Here is a 14449-nt window from a genome sequence, read left to right as displayed (position 1 = left end):
TGCACCACTGTGCAGGGCTATCATGAATTTTTTTTCATTGATTTTGATTTTTTTCAATTGCAGTTAAATGTCATTTATCTTAATTACAGGTGTGTTTGTTTTGGTTTTGGCATCCCCTGATATTTTGTATGCAAGACACATAGAGGCTCCCCTGGAGCTCTCGAACTTTTAACCCCCCAGGTTCCTGCTCCCAGTAAGTTCCACCTCCTCTCTTCCGGGCCTCTGGCATATAGAGAAGGTAGGGAAAGGGACTCTTCCTGAGAGCCTCCATGTGGGACACAGCCTTCTGAAACTTTGATCTAGCTGGACCTGAGTCACAGTGCTGACCTGCAGAACTTGTCTGAAGGATGAGCCATTGAGTCTGTGACAGCAGCCACTGACACAGTGACCTCCAGTGTCCTTACATAGCCCCAGGACCCCTGATTTGGCTCCAGCCAGGAAGGGACGGGCAGGGCAGGGGAGCAGGTGTCTCAGCTTTTGTAAGGGTCACATTAGTCCCCTGTGGCTGCTGTGACAATCACCACAGGCTGGGTGGCTTAAAGCAGCAGAACCCAATTCTCCCACAGTCTGGAGGCGAATCCGGGTGTCGGCAGGGCCTTGCTGCCTCTCAGGCTCTCCAGCTTCCGGTGGCCCTGGACGTCTGTCACGTTCAGGGATCCACAGTCTGCCCCAGTCCCACCAACCTCCCCTCTCCTGTGTCTCAAGTCCTTCTACCTCCCTCGTGGAAGGACACTTGCAATGGCGTTGGACCCGCCCAGATGGTATAGGAGACCCACTGTCTCAAGACCCTTCTCGTAAGCACTTGACCTTTTCCCAAGTAAGATCACGTGTTCAGGTTCAGGGATTGGAATCTGGGATCTCTGAAGCCACTGCTCAGCCTCCCACGGCCCTGTGACATGCCCACTGCTCTCTGGGCTAGGACAGCCCCTGACCCCGAGGTTGGCACTTCAGCTGCAGACAGACCAGCTGCACCCTACCTGCTGGGCCCTTGAGCCAGGAGCACTGGCCCGTTGACCTCCAGGCCCACCCTGTGGGTCGTGTGTCGGGAGGTCACAGGCAGGCAAGGCAGAGCCTCTGCACCAGCAAGGCCCCAGATGGACCTTGGACAACACCATCATCTTCCTCGAGTTTGCATCCTGCTGCCCCCCAGAGGAGGTCATCCCAGGGGTGGAGCAGGACCGGGGCAGCCTCTCTCCTCCAGCCCAGTTCCCAGCTCCCCGAAGCCCCGGACACCACCCCATTGTTCAGACAGGAGACAGAGTCCAAGTTCACGTGGTCCCATCGTTCCATGGGACCTCTGGTGACAGGAGCCACCCCCACAGGGCTGCCCCATGCTCGGTGGCTGATCCCTCCAGATGAACTGCAGCTTTAACATGGATAACTAGCCGCACGTAATTTATTTATATTTATTGTTATTGCTAGTCTTACAGGGCAACCCTTGTCACGTAGGGAAGCACACAGATCATCTCTAAGTCACGGTGTAGAGCTGATTTCAGAGTTGACACACAGACCCGGCTCGGGGGATTTCATACGCATGTGTACCACCCACAGAAACACATGCATGTTTACATGTTTATCACACACGTACCCACACATATCACTCATATGTGTGTCCAGCTACACAGCTACAAACACATGTAGCGTATTTACATTTTCTGTCACCATCTCCAGTCTCCCAGGATCTAGGAGTGTATCTTCAAGGGAAGATTATGAAGGACAGTTTGAATGTCAACTTGTTGAGGCTACGGTCCCAGTTAGTCAACCAAACAATAATTTAGATGTCACCACGGAGGCATTTTGTAGCTGTGATTCAAGTCCACAGTCAGCTTTAAGGAAAGGAGACTGACTGGGTGATCAGGGTGGGCCTGGCTCAATCAAGTGAAGATCTTAACATCAGGGTTGACCAGAATGGGAAAAAATCCTCACCACATACACCTCAGATAGAGCACTAATCTCCAGGATATATAAAGAACTCAAAAAACTTAACACACACACACACACACACACACACACACACACACACACAAAAAGCCAGTTGGTAAATGGACTAAAGAACTAAACAGACACTTTACAGAAGAAGAAATACAGTTGATCAACAAATATATGAAAAAATGTTCAAAATCTCTAGTAATTAGAGAAATGCAAAATAAAACTACTCTAAGATTTCATCTTACTCCAGTCAGAATGGCAATTATCTAAAATACAAGCAACAATATATATTAGCAAGGATGTGGGGAAAAGGCACACTCATACATTGCTGGTGGGACTACAAATTGGAGCAACCACTCTGGAAAGCAGTATGGAGATTCCTCAGAAAACTTGGAAAGGAACCACCATTTGAACCAGCTATCCCACTCCTCAGTTTATATCCAAAGGACTTGAAATCAGCAAACTACAGTAATGTAGCCACATCAATGTTTATAGCAGCTGAATTCACAATAGTTAAACTATGGAATTAACCTAAGTGCCCTTCAACAGATGAAGAAGCTGTGGTATATATACACAATGGAATATTACTCAACCTTAAAGAAGAATGAAATTATGACATTTGCTGATAAATGGATGGAGCTGGAGACTATCATGCTAAGCAAAATAAGCCAATCCCCAAAAAAACCAAATGCTGAACGTTTTCTCTGATATGTGGATATTAATTCACAATAGGGTTAGGGTTAGGGAAGAATAGTTAATTTGGATTAGATAGAGGGGAGTGAAGGGAAGGGAGAGGGTGTGGGGATAGGAAGGATATTAGAATGACTCAGACATTATTACCCTATGTATATGTATAACTATACCACTGGTGGGATTCCACATCATGTGCAACCAGAAGAAAGAGAAGTTATACTCCATTATACATGATGTGTCAAAGTGCATTCTACGTTGTGTATAACTAATTAAAACAAATAATAAAGATTTACAAAAGAGAGAGAGAGATCAGGGTTGCGTCTCCCTGAAGGAGGAGGAGTCTGCCTGTGGACACAGCCTCAATCATGCCAGGACCAGCCCACTGAAGTCCTCTCTTCTCTCCCAAGCACAGGTGTTGCTTGGGAAGCAGCCATTCCTGGACAGTTGGCCGACATTCCCGGCCCTAATCTGCTTGAGCAAAGTCTGTCTTTGTTTGGCCATGCACTGTCTAAACTCCTCTAACCTATTTAGGCCACGGAGAGGGGAAAAGACACAATAATAAAAAACTCAACGTGCAACATTGCCTTACGCAATCTAATAAATTACTCAGTAGCCGGCTGCCAGCTCAGACTAAGCCCAATATTGCCTGCAGTAATTATTTGGATCAAATGCAGTTTATCTGCTTCATATTTGTGCTTCTGTGCTCAGTGGTAACTTATAAATGTCATTGTGGTGTTTATTTGTTATAATGAAACTTAATGGCATTGGAAGCTAGGAGCAGAACTGGTGGGGCGGCAGGTTTAAAACAATCTCCTCATCTCTGGAGAAGAAATGAGGCAAGATAACATGAAACTGCCCTATAGGGAAGAGATTTTCAGAGATGGCTGTGTCTTCATGTTGTGTGGTGGACAAGAGAGAGCCAGGAGCATCAAGTTGGCACCAAGGGGAGGCTCCAGGGGCATCCATCAGGAGCAGGGGAGATTTGGCTGTATTTAACCTGGCACTGCCCTATCTGTCCTTGCTCCATCTTCTAAGGGCTTTTTAGGGATGGGAGGTGCTCAATCTTTGCACCACCTGATGGCTGGCCCAGATAAGTGATATGCATTGCCCAAGGTCTTGGGAGGCTGAGTCCTTGATGAATGGAGATGGAAATTAGAATCCTAGGATGACTGTGTTATGAGGACAGATAGCCAGGAGGAGGCTTAGAAGAGGGGGGAGGCAGAGATGTAAAACAAATAGAGGGATGGGGGCGGGGCTAAAGAGGGGATGCTAGGACTAGCTCGTTTGGCTTGGGAGGATGTTCTGGTGATAGGAAGTGTGAGGCACTTATAAATCAAGGAAGAGCAGGCAAGGTGCCCCACTGGCTCTGCAGCAGTACAAGGGATAAGGATGGGCCATTTAGTGCAGAACTCAAAGTCTTGGCTTCATGTAGCCCTGGGCTCTGCAATTTAGAAGCTGTATGGCTTTGGGAAAGTTATTTCTTTTCCGTGTTCTATTTTCTTATTTGGAAAATGGGAGTGATAGAAGATACCACTCAGGATTGTGGGTGTGGTTAAACCAGGTGCAATGATAAATGATAAATCAGTGTCTGTGGTGGCAATGATTTGCCTATAGTAGATGTTCAATAAGTGTCTTTTGAGCAGATAAATGAAAAATAACATGATATATATATATATATATATATATATATATATATATATATATATATATATATATTACAAACCCTCTTCCAAACAGTTGAGCTTGGATTGGAATCTCACAATGTCTGGGCTGATTTTTCTCATATCCATTATAGGATAGAAATGCAGGCCCAGAATGGTTATGGGAAGTTGCCCAAGGCTACTCAGCCAGTACCTGGAGCTGGCATTAGTTCTGCTATCCCCTGGGGGCAGCATTCCTTTTACCTGTCCTCCCTGGACAGACCCTCCTCTGCACTGGGAGGCTGAGCTCATCCCTTCTGACTAGCAGCCCCAACTCTCTGGAGACCAGGCCCAGAGCCTGTACTGACCTCTCCAGCACAGCCTGGAGGCACAGGGAAGTGGAGCTTTTAACTGACCATTTCATTTTAATATGCATTTAGCCATTTATTCGTGAAATATTCATGTTTCTCCCCTCGGTGACATGCTCATACAAGTCTCCTAACACTATAAATATGGATGAAGGTTATTAGTCATTGTTATTTCTCTCACTATCCCACCCCCTCCCTCAACACACCTTCTGTTTTGATCTCAGCAAAAATGGGACTGAATTGAGGGTATTAACCTGCAACACTAATAACAATGTCTTGCGTTTGATGGCACTTTATACTTTTCCAAAGCACCTTGCACAGCCATTATGCAAATTTTATCCTTACAGAGAATACATGGAGGAAAGAGGGCTAGCATCTAGAGTACACCCATTTTGTAGATGAGAAAATACAGGCTAAAAGAGATTAAGGTCAAGGTCACATACCTACTCAGGAACAGAACTAATGTTCAAAAACATATTTTATTTGTTTGTTTTGAATCTTAATGAACTGTTCTCTGCAATGGAGTGGATTAGCTCCATGCAAAGCAATAATGATGTAATTTTTTGAGTAGTATGTTATAAAGAGTAGTATGTTATCCATGTTACTTTACTGTCCCCACAAGGCAGGCACAATTTATTCTCATTTGACCAAGCTCCCACACTAGCTAGTGGCAGATTCAGGCCTTAAACCGTTATTCCCCAAAGTGGATTCTAAGGAACACTAGGCCTACTGAATACTATAGGCAAAATGATTCCATAGGCAAGTGAGTTTGGGAAACTCTGTGAACCGTCTCCCGCTTCTGATGCTTCATCATGCCCCTTGGTGCATTCAAGTCTCCGAGACGTTCCTTAGGAGAGAGACTTGTTTAATTAGGTCTCGCCTAGACTTTCCCTGCCTTATCTGACCGAGGAGGCTGTGTTTCACAGAAAACCTATTAACGTGCCATAGAAATGCTGCTCCGGGGAAGTGTGTGCACACTGTCCCTCCTCCCCTGCGCTTCTGGAGGCAAGGCTGGGGGAGATGAGCACAGGGGTAGGGGATGGAGAGAAGGCCTGCTTTAGCGGACCACAGGGCTGAAGGGCTCCCTACCCAGGTTGCTTCCTTTTCTCCCTGTACCCCCTGGGCAGCGAAGCCAAGATGATGCATTCAATATCAGGCACAGTTAGCCCCACCTACGTCTGGGGCAGGATCAGAGGGACAACCTGACTGTCCTGACAGGGTCTGTGGGCAGTGCACCATGGGGAGGTAGTCCTGGGCCAAGAAGAAGTGGACAGGGATACACAGCATGTCTCAGTCATGTCTGTCCTGATGGCAGGAGGGGATGTTACCCTACTCTCATCACCCAAAACAAAAGCTCCTGGAAGCAGGGTGGAGGTAAGAAGACCAGGGTTTGCTTCTTTGCTTTATGTTGTAACAGCTGCATGTCGATAGGTAAATGATCCAGTCTCTCTAGATCTCAGTTTCTCCATCCATAAAATGGGATGAAACCCCTACCTTGGGATATGATGGGGATTAAATGATATAAGTGTGTGAAGTTCCTCCCTTGTCCCATGTCTTCATGGGTTAGCTCCTCTCTCTGAGCTCTCAGAAGTCCCCCACTGTCTCTCCATTCAGAACAAATGGCTTTCTTCACCTCTGTGTCCCAAGAGTGTGACATATATACACTGTACATCTCTTTGGCTCTTGTACCACCCTGCCTTCAGTTTTCACTGTATGCTCTCTCCCCATTGGACTCAGAGGGCTATTGCAGCCCTGCCAGGATCCTGTAGGCTGGAACTCCTCAGAGCCTGCAGGCTAGCTTCCAACGGCTGCAAAGGCCACATGGAGCAGGCCAGCGGTACCTGGAGCTAACAGCCCTTGACCCATTCCCTACAGGAGCTGCTGTTAAATCCCTCACTCCTCGTGTGTCCTAACTTTGAGGTATGTACTCTATAGCACTTGTCAGAGTTCCCACTGAGATCAGGCTTCAGCCACCCACAGTGGTAGCAAGCTGGATGACACCCCTGTGGCCTTCCACTTCCTGAAGCAATTCCCTACAGCCTTTCTGGTCCCCTCTGCACCTCCAGATGAATGATCACATTTAATTCCTTGCTTAGGGTCCACTTCTAGGGGACCATCTTCCACCACTGACTAGCCGCCGCCCCCCCGCCCCCAGGCACAGAGTTGGCAACCTGATAAATCCTAAGTCAAACAGAAATGAGACATAAGAACAGACACAAGAGGGGCCTCTCAATCAGTGCAATGCGTAGAGTAGGCTGGCCAAAGTGATGGCTGGACAAAATGCCTGCTCCCTTCCACATCAGGGATCATCCACAGACACACTCTCCCCTCTGTACCTGTCCAGCCTGATTCCTGGTCAAACCTTAGTGAGTGCAGAGGAGCCATGGTCCAGTGTCCATCTTGGATGAGAGGAGAATGGCTTGGTGTAGGGTTTTGAGATCCTTTCATGAATAATGGTTGAGAAGTGCTTCTCTTTACTACTAAGAATGGTGGTTGTTCCTAGTCCATTTGACTCAGAGTTGGGGACTATTACATTGCTCTATTTATCCCACCCTTGGTATGCAGTTACTGAAACTGTCACCGTGTCCTATATTCCATAGGCCATTATGTGTATTTCAAACCATTATATAAATGGACTAGATTGGGTACTTCTGAATGTCATTAAACTCCTCCCATACAAGTAACAACACCGTTTCCATAGAAACGAATACATTTCAGAAGGGAAGGCACCGGGAAGAAGCAGGTGGCGTGGGTGGGGGGAAACAAGGCCTTGGGATTGCTGCCTCCGGGGCCCTGGCCTGGCGCTGTGACATGACCGCTCTGTGGAGGTGGGGCGAGGTCCTTCGGGTTTTTATTGACTTTCCTTTGATGAAAGCCCTGGATAATTCATCTCAGCCCGAACCTGCTCATTCCAGCACACAGCTCTAAAAACTTTATGGCACTGCAGGCCATTAAGCACCCTCATTTTTTTCCCACTCCTCTGTGACTTCCTGCAGACCCTGGGGAGGGTCAGCATTCAATCAATTCATAGATGAAGTTTCTAGACTAGATGAGGATGAAGCAGAGAGAAAAAAGCAGGCCTCATCAGGACACAGCCGGTTTGGGGGAAACCACGGGCTCTTGCCAGTGGCTGCTGCTCAAGTCACTGGTCCCTTTGTCAACAGTGCATTTGGAATGTTAAAATGAAGACTCTTTGGATGGAAGGAACACTGTATGTGGAATTTCTTTACGAGAGCCTGGCTGAGGGGTTCCCGTGACTTGGTTAGAAGTGAGTTTCCTGCCTCTGGAGGGATTCAAGCATAAATTGCAATGGCCTCTTTTTATTTATTTCCCTCATAGTTTTATTGTTGTACATAATGGTGCAATTCATTGTTACATATTCATACATGCACACAATATGGCAATATTAGCCAATATCATTCCCCAATATTTCCCCTTTTCCCTCCCTTCCTGTACTCTACTGATCTCCCTTTGATTTCATGAGATTCCCCACCTTTCTTTTCCTTTTCTTTCTCTCTAGCTTATGTATGAGAGAAAGCATCCAACCCTTGACTTTTCTGACCTTGGCTTATTTAACATAATGCTCTCAAGTTTCATCCATTTTCCTGCAAATGACATAATTTCATTCATCTTTACAGCTGAATGAAAAGTCCATTGCAATGACCTCTTATACTAAAAACGGCTAGATATCCCTTTCTCCAGGAAGCCATCCTGGGTGCTCCTCACCTACAGTTTGATGAGACTCCTCTTCTCCCATAGCTCTTTATTCATCCTCAATTACTGTGATTGGGACATTATATTGTAATTGCTTATATACTTGACATCCGTGGGGCCAGAGACTGTGCCTTTACATTCCAGGGTCTAGCCCGTGACCAGACACTGAGAAGGACTGGGTATATGGTTAGTGAATAGGTGAGCACCCAGTATCACAGTGTTCATCGAGTCTTTACTATGCTGGTGCCTGGTGGGGAGGGAGATTGAACCAGCAGAAGAACTGTGCATTAGATGACATTTTATCTCTCCTGGCCTCAAGAATCTCTAGTTAGATGGTGCTAAGCCAGCTCTGACTATATCTGGGATGGAACCTAGAATCTCTCCGACTCCTAAGCCATAATGCTTGATCATTAAGTATACGAGTCACAATGCAAAAATGAAAAGCTAAAACCAAAATCAAGCACAGAACAACTGGTAGGAAGTGTGTCTCATGTCTCCAAGTGGAGGGCAACAATTTCTGAGGACAGAGATCATGTCCATGATCTTGGGAGCTGAAAGGGACATAGTAATGACTCAATGAACATTGGGGGTATTAGTATCATTGATGACTTCACAGGGCCATGGGGAAGGGAGTCCAGACTCTGTGGGAACTGCCTTCTCCATTTCACCCCAGTCAGGTAGTCACTGGGCAGCATCCGGGGTGGCCCTGCACACCCCAGGGACCGATGGGAGGCAGAGACCCTGGACCTGGGGTGTGCTGCTGCAGAGCAGGGGAAGGACTCCAGTCCGAGTTTCCAAACTTCGCCACTTAGTTCAAGGTTGGCGGTGAGGGGAGGGGTGGTGGAGCATGTTTAACATTCTGGGGACATTCCCCCTGAACTCTGCAGAGGCCTTCAAACTTCCTGAACTGCTGCACGCATCGACACGCTTGCTTTCCTCTGCGCTCCTACCCTCGTCCACTTTTTCTAAAATCTTAGGCTGATCAAACACGGGAATGGATCTGTGGGGTGGGGGAAGGCCCTGGATGTGGGGAGGCAGAAGCTCAGAGGATAACAGGGAGGGGCCAAGGCAGCCAGCAGGCAATTTCTAGCTGAAGTAAGCAGCTTTGGAACCTGCCTGCCTACTGCCTGCTAGTCCAGGGTTTTATAATCTGCATGTTTACTTCATTAAGCAGTCACTCACTTCTGAGGGGGCTCCCTCTGGCAGCATGTTTTGTTGTGGGATTTTGAGTAGCCAGGGCTCCCCCAGGAGGCCACACAGTGGGTGGGAGTGCTCAGCAGTGGGGATGGTGGGGCCTCCCATTCCCTAAACCCAGGGACACGGAAGGAGCAGCAGGGCTGGGATGGCCCACCTCTAGCTTTTATAGGAAAATACACTGAGCTGGGTGTAATGGTGCACACCTGTAATACCCGGGAGGCCGAAGGAGGAGGATCACAAATTCAAGGCCAGCCTGGACAACTTAGTGAGACCCTGTCTCAAAATAAAATTCTAAAAGGCTGTGGGTGGAATTCAGTGGCAAAATGCCCCTGGGTTCAATTTCCAGAATTTACCCCCCCCCCAAAAAAAAGAAAAAAACTGAGGCCCAAGTGGCAATATGAAGAGTTTGCTGACACATTGGTGTGGTTCTGGACAGACCAGTCCCGTTTGATGTGGCTGGGACTGTTTTCCGGTGTGGATTTGCAATCTGGCTGGGAGCGGAAGGACCTTTGGAACAAGCAGGCAGGAAGAGCAGGATTCCCGGCCTGGCTCTTGCCGGCCATGACCACCTCCTTCCACTGGGGGGAGCAGCCTCTCCACAGGTGGGGCTGTCCCTTGGGAGCAGGAGCTCAGCTCCCTTGCCCATGGATAAGCAGCTCTCCGTGTTCAAAGAACTATTATTGCCATTATTAATTGCTGGCTGTTATTATCGTGTAGGCGTTAAGTGGCTGCCCCTGCCCTTAGAGTCTTAACCCTGAGAGCCGTTTCTAGCAAGGTCAAAATGAGGCTTCACTTCTGCAAGGGTTTGCCCTGTGACCCTCCTATGTTAGCCTTCTGCAATTGGTCATTTTACAGATGGAGAAACGGAGTCCTCAATGACTTTATAAGGACAGACTCCATCTCCTTCCCCTTCAGGGTCTTAGCCCTGCATTGTGCACAGATGAACAGAGAGGGTCGCTGAGAGCTTGCAACCAACCGGGTGATAAGACAGAATCCTCACTCTCCCCCGGGAAAAACACCACTCCTGGGTAAGCTCCATAGTGGCAAGGCTGGGGGAAAGGGACCACCCAGGCACCAGGGCCACTGTCGAGCCCATTGTAGCAGCCAGGGCCATGCTGAGTCCACTGTGGCTCTCCTGAGGCTCTCTGGCCAACCCTTGTTGTGCCGGGGAGGGAAGTGTGGTCCCGGTGGAGTCTGAGTTAGGTGCCAATTTCCGGGACACTGCGGGGGTGGGGGGGGGTGGGGGGGTGGGGTAAGGGGTGGGGCTGGGTCCGATCAAGTGGGAGAAAAAGGCAGGAGGTAGTTGAAGGGGACAGTTCCAGAAGCCCCTCGGAGGAGCTCCTCTGAGGAGCCTCCCATCTACCTGATAGGCTGGAGAAACAAGGTGCTGAATAACGCAGGCGATTGTGCAGTCTAATTAGTGCAGACCTAACTTCTGACTTCCTACACAGGGCTCCTCTTCTAGCCCCAGGCTATCTAGCTGAATTAAGCTGCCTAAGATCACCTCATTAAATTCACTAACCTTGCTTTTCCGCTACATTTAGCCTCTGGTGCCCTTCCTCTTGTCTGTGGGAGGCACCTGCCTGGCTCTGTTCCAGTGTTCCCAAGCAGGTGTTTTTAGGATCCTTCTCCTCTCCTTCCGGAATGGCTCCCTTAATCACTAAGTTCCTTTCTTCTGAGCTCAGTCATCAACCTGAACTAATCCATCCACAAAGCTCTGTGGCTGCAGTAGAAGCCGCCCCTCCTCACCCTCCCTGGTTAAGGGGATGGTGGTCCCTGGGTGCTAGGAATTCAATGAGGAGGGAGGCAGGGGCCATCAGAGCACTGGGCCCACTCGCAAACTGAGAACTAGCACACATGACTGGCATTTCCTGGGGCTTACCTGCCAGCAATGTGCTTCTGGTACAGAGATGGGCAATAAGGAGGCCCAGGGAGAAAAGCATGCCCTGGCAGGAGGAGCAGGGACACAGAGGAGCCCTGGAGTCCAGCTGAAGAAGCACACAGTTCAGGCAGTTCATTCTGAGCCCTGATAAACAAATGAATCACTGTGGGTCAGGGAAGGTAGCAGAAACATTCAGGCCAGAGGGGTATTTGTTTCGAAAAAGAAATGTAATGCAATTAGTATTATAGGAGAATGGGGGGAAAACCTAGCTTGGAGATAACTCCATGCAAAATTGTGCTAAACTGTGGAGCGTTTCAGGGAGAGCTGGCCATCCATGTGACTTGGGTTTGTGTCACTCCTGCTGGTGGGAAGGGGCAGCTTGTGGAAGACTGGGCAGGCTTGAGAGCACAACTGTGTGGCCTTAAGCAGCTCCCTTAATGTCTCCGCTTAGCCTCTTGCCAAGAGAACTAATGCATGCCTTCCTCCAGGGGCTGGTGGCTGGGTTAATTGGACATTGTTTATGTGGCATTTATTATTTATGATTTCCTTTTGTCTATCCTGAGTGTGACAACGGTGGATAACTGACCAGAGTTATTCCTGCCTTGGGACATGTGTAAAGAAGGTCTCTTTCTCAACCTGTCTTTGAGGCCATGAGTGACTTCAGGAAAGGCAAGTGCAGGGGCATGCAAATGTGTTTGAAGCCAGAATTAGGCGACAGCTTTGCTCTTGCTCCTTGCTGGGGGACCTCAGATGCATGCTTACTTGTGGGAAATTGAGCTGGGAGGACTTTGAAAGAACTGGGATCTTGGATCATCTGGTTCCAATGGTTCTCCATTTTGGCTGCAGTTTGGATCCACCCGAGAAAGCTTTAAAAAGTACAACTAGTTCTTTACCAGAAATGCTGATTTAATAGTTACAGGGGAGGAACTCTGAGATTTTAATTTTCCCTGTGATTCTAATATGCAACAAAAGCGGAGAATCACTCATACCTCCAAATCAATCTTATTGTGAATATTTTCTTGTTAATTATTAACAAACTAGCAGCTAACATTAATTGAACTCTTACTATGTGATAGACATAGAGATAAGACTCATGTGTGTAGCTTCAACAAATCCTCAGAACAACCCAATGTTGTTGGAAGATACTATTATTATTTCTACTTTACAGATGAAGAAACTGAGGCTCAAGGAGGTTAAGGAAACTAGTCCAAGGTCTCATATTAATTCAGTCGCAACGTTAGACCTGACCTGACTCTAAAACCTGTGCTGTTAATCATTGTACTTCATTGAGCTTCAAAATATGAGAACAATGCCAAGAGAGTGGGGGAATTTTGAGCTGTCATCTGCAAGAGGATTTTATTGAACAGTTTCCCAAGCAATAAAACTTATCAATAAATGAGCATGTTGGGCATGAGGACTAAGAGGACATACCTTGGATGACAGGCTAACCTGGCCTGGCCTGTGACCTTATGGTACTGGGGGATAATGACTTCCATCTACTCACTATGAGAGAGGATTCAGGAAGGAGGCCTATGGGCTGCAGAACACTCTACAAATATGAGGCTCTGCTACTATCATGAAAGGGAGCCAACAGTGAGAGTCTGCAGGGGTCATTCTCTTCCCCTCAGGAGTCAGGACTATAGGGTTAGGGACAGTGGGAACTTGCTGAAGAGATCCATCCTTCCCTTTGTCCCTTAGAAGGCTGGCCATCTCCCTTAGGGCAGTTTCCTGCCTGGACTTTTGAAGCAGTTTCAGAAGCCTCCCCAGGTCTGTGCAGATCTGGACAGAAGCATCCTGCTCACAGAGCTGAGAATATCTGTTCCTTGCAGATGGCTAAAGTGGAACTCAGCCCAAGATGCTCTGGGCCTCCTCAGCTTGACACAGCCGGGGCTTTGGAGGCTGCAGGTTTTAGAAACACACCTCCTGGATGCAGGAGGAAACGAGATGCATCTGGAGGCCTCTGGACAACCTGTGATGGAGGCTTTTGCAGAAAGAGGCAGGGTATCTTAGGGGCTAGGAAAACAGATATAGGAAGTGATTGCCATGTTAAAATCTACCTCCACTGCTTCTTAGTTGTGTGACCTTGGGAAAGTTCTTAATTGAAGCTGAAAGGTCTGAGAGGTAAGGAAAATAATGGCACCTGCCTTGTCTGGGCATGGAGGTGCACGCCTGTTATATCAGGGAATCAGGAGTCCTAGGCAGGAATATTGCAAGTTTGAGATCAGCCTCAGCAAATAACAAGAACCTCAGCAATTTAGGGAGACCCTGTCTCAATAAACACATTATATATATATATAACCTATGACTAGGGATGTAGCTCAGTGGTAAATGCCTCTGGGTTCAATCCCTAGCACCACCACCAACAACAACAAAAAAAATGGGGGAGAGAAGAAGAAGAAGGAGAAGAAGAAGGAGAAGGAGAAGGAGAAGGAGAAGGAGAAGGAGAAGGAGAAGAAGAAGAAGAAGAAGAAGAAGAAGAAGAAGAAGAAGAAGAAGAAGAAGAAGAAGAAGAAGAAGAAGAAGAAGAAGAAGAACCACCTCACCGTATGACAGGGAAAAAGGGGAAATTAAGAGATAACCTTTGTAATGAACTTAGCCCAGTTCTTGGCTCACAATGCTCTGTGCTGTCATTACTGTTATGGTTACCACCACCGTCTACCCTCTCATTATTTTCCTTTTATATCTTATTTGCATTTTTAGCTTTTAATACCTTTAGGGTGCTATGGTTTCAACATTCACGTGTTGAAAACCTAATTTCTGAATTCACATGTCAATTGGTATTTGAAGGGGAGCTTTGGGCAGGTTATTAGGTTTGGGCGAGGTTGTGAGTGTGGAGTCACCATAATGGGATTAGTTGCTTTATAAGAAGAGGAAAAGGGACCTGAGCTGCACATTTGCTCTGTCCTGCCATGTGACGATGCATGGACTAGGCCCTCCCCAGATGCTTCTTAGATGCAGGTGCTATGCTCTTAGACTTCCTAGCCTCCAGAACCGTGAGTCAAATAAACTTCTGTCCTTCATAAATA

Source organism: Urocitellus parryii, unplaced genomic scaffold, assembly GCF_045843805.1.
Source record: "Urocitellus parryii isolate mUroPar1 unplaced genomic scaffold, mUroPar1.hap1 Scaffold_228, whole genome shotgun sequence".
Lineage (NCBI taxonomy): Eukaryota > Metazoa > Chordata > Mammalia > Rodentia > Sciuridae > Urocitellus > Urocitellus parryii.
The sequence above is the reverse complement of the archived record's forward strand: the minus strand, read 5'-3'. Positions refer to the sequence as shown.